Here is a 3,205-nt window from a genome sequence, read left to right as displayed (position 1 = left end):
CCCCCAACACACCCCCACTCCCCGCCCTGGATCTGAGAGGGGCTCGGGACTGGGTTTTTCGTCTCCACCGGCATGTGGCCCTTTCCCCGTGTGGGAGCCTCCTTGGTGCCAGTTCTGTGCCCTCGAGCGCAGCTGCGTTGGGGCATCGGGCTTTCTGTCTCCTGGGGCTGTGGGTGCCTCTCTTCTCTCTAGATTAACCGGCTTCTCGGTCCTGACCTGGTGTGGGCCAGGTACTTGCCCCCATCCCAGGCACAGCCGTGGCTGTAGTATGAGGGTGGGGGCCAATGCTCCTCTGCTTTGCCGGTTTAGAGAGCTCCTGCCCTGCCGGCACTCAGAGCTGATGAGTTTGGTTTTGCTTTGTGCTGCCTGGGGCCGGTGGAGGCCTGGGGGGCCGGGCCGGGCAGCGGCAGGGGCTTGGTGAAGTGGGACAAGGACCGAATCCGGGGCTGAGCCGAGGGCTCCTGTCTTGCTTGGTGTCTTGTCCCCGGTAGAGGCCAGGACCAGAAACTGTCATCAGCCCAACGCCAGCAGCCGGATCATCCCCGGTGCCCTGGGCTGGCAGGGACTGTCCCTCTGTACAGGCAGGATGGGTGTGTGCTGGTGGAGGGCCGCACGCTACTGCCTGTCCTGCTGCTGGGGCATGGAGCCATGCAGGGGAACAATGAGGAAGCAGTGTTACTTGCCCATGATTTCTTTTCTGCAGGGCCTTTGAGCTGGGAGTCTATTTTACTTGTTCTTAACTATTTATGTTAATAAATAGACCTGAGCTGGACCATGAAAACTTGCTGCTGCGTGTGTCTAAGGGCTTCTGTTTGGTCAAGGGCAAGCTGGGCTCGGGAGCTGGCTTTTGTCTGCTTGCCTGGGAAGGACGGGCACTGCCCAGAGGTCAGGGGAGGAGAAGTAGGGTAACTGCAGCAGGAGATCCCTGCCTCGGTACAGAGTTACTGGGCCTGTAGTCCTGCCTCCTGCTAACTTTTTCCTGCCTGTTTGCTGGCTCACGCTGCCTCCCTGCCTTGCAGGGTGCTTGGAGAGGGTCTTAAAACCCATCTTGAGGGGGAAGAGGTCACTGACTTGGTGTGAAGGGGCTCTGGGGCAGCCTTGCCCACCTTGTTTGCCAGGAGCAGGGTTTCTACAGCGGGGCTGGCATGTACATGCTTGCACTTGAGACTGGGCTCCAGCTGCGTCCCCACCTGGGCATGCAGGCAGAGACCTGGATGGGGACTGCAGGCTTTCTGCACTGTGGGTCTGTGCTGGGTCGGAGCTTGTTTCCTATCCTCTGGAAACCACTTCCAGAAGAGACCTGGACTTCATGAGCAAGGACTGGATGAAGTCAAAGTTGCCAGCCGGGGCCGTGCAGCGTGCTCCGTCACTGCCACCTCGTGGCGTGGAGAAGGAAGGATGGCTAATGTTAAAGTGTGCTGGCTTGCTGGCGCTGAGGGCAAGAGACCTGGGCCCAGGCTACTTATGGAGATGATTTGGGTTTAAGCATCTTCTTCCCCTCTTTCAAGGCCTCAGTTTACAGGATTTGGACCTGGAGCAGCTCTTGCCTCTGGGGTGAGGAGGAGGTGCTTCTAGGAAATCATCTCCCTTTACCACCAGGAGGGCTTCACTTTCCCTTCTTTTGCTGGGAATGTTCCTGTGACCTTTGCTGAACAGCTGCAGTAGCCAAGGTTTAAAATCTCCAGTGTAGCTAAACAAGAGCTGTCCCTAGCTCCAGAGCACGTAGATGTGAATTTGGCAGTGGGGTGAAGGTGCATGCATTGCACAGGCCAGGAGCTTGTGAACCGGCCTGTCCCTGGAGCAGCTCTGATCCAGCCCAAGCAGCTTCCCAGTACCCCGAGCTCTCCCTGCTCTTGCCTGCAAGCTCTCCACAGCCTGAAGCGCAGCTAAGGCGGTGGCCTGGCCTCAGATAGCAGGCACGATCGTCTCTTGTGGGGTCCCTCCTGTGCTGCCCATGGGAGAGGAAGAGTACCAGACCTTCTTAGTGTCCTGCACCTCTTCACCTCCTGCTACCCCTTGCATATATTATGCAATTAATGGGCAGTTGCATAATAAATGTACTTCCTGCCCCCAGAAGCACAGCCGGGCACTGCTGCTATAGATGGAGAACAGCCACGTGGAGCCACAGCTGCTGCTGTTGAGGAATAAGTCTGCTCTGTCCCCAGCTCCTCAGGCAGGGGCAGTGCTGGGCACGTTCTCCCTGTCTGCCCCAGCAGCAAAGCAGGGGCTCAGAGAAGTGCCTGAGCTGTAACTACCCCATGCGCTTTGCCCCATTTCATGCTTACAAGGGAAAGGGGGGGGTGCTGTACCTTTGCCACAGGTGGAGATGATTCACCCCAGCATCTCCCTGCAGGGCTCCTACCTGCCCTCGTGCCAGTCTGGTCCCCCCCTCCACAACAGAAATGCTGCCCTGCTACCACCAGCGCATCACGGTCTCACCCCCAGGCTGCGAGCAGGGCAGATCTAGCATTTTGGAAAGGGGGGGACCGACAGTGCCATGTAACATTGCACACGTCGTTCCCTGGGTGCAAAGAAACTGGCAGCTGTACTGCGCTACGAGGAGCCGAGGGCCGTACAGTTCAGTTTTACACTAACGCAAAAATGACTGCAGCTTGCTCAGGATGTGCACTCACCCCCTGGGTGATATATTAAGTTTTAAAAAAACACAACAAACTGGGCAAAAGTAGCGAAAAGAAATGGTTTCATTAGCCCGGTAGTCCTTCTAGGCAAAGTGGGGACTCCTCGGCGATGAGAGTGGGAAGGGACCGCAGGAGATCCGTCCAACCCCTTCCCTGCCCCCCGAAGCAGGGCCAGCCCCGACTGCATCATCCCAGACGAGGCTTTGTCCAGCCGGGGCTCAACACTGCCCAGGATGGAGACTGCACCACCGCTCTGAAGAGAGTGTCCCAGCGCTTCACCACATGAGAAAGTTTTTCCTAATAGCCGACCTCAACTTCCCTTGCTGCAGCCTGAGCCCATTGCTCCGTGTGCTGTCGTCTGCCCCCACCGAGACCAGCCCAGCTCCGGCCTCTTTGCTCCCCCCGCAGGGAGGTGACGGTGCTGTTCAGTCCCCCTCACGTCTCTTCTTCGGACTCACGCCCCCTGCCCCCCCGGTTGCCGGTTCTCCAGGGTGTCCACATCCGCTCCGCAGCGCGGGGGGCCTCCCGAGGTGGGCTGCCGGCGCGGATCCCGCCTGGATCGTGCT

This window comes from Gavialis gangeticus, unplaced genomic scaffold (assembly GCF_001723915.1).
Source record: "Gavialis gangeticus isolate Ggan-Ray unplaced genomic scaffold, GavGan_comp1, whole genome shotgun sequence".
Lineage (NCBI taxonomy): Eukaryota > Metazoa > Chordata > Crocodylia > Gavialidae > Gavialis > Gavialis gangeticus.
The sequence above is the reverse complement of the archived record's forward strand: the minus strand, read 5'-3'. Positions refer to the sequence as shown.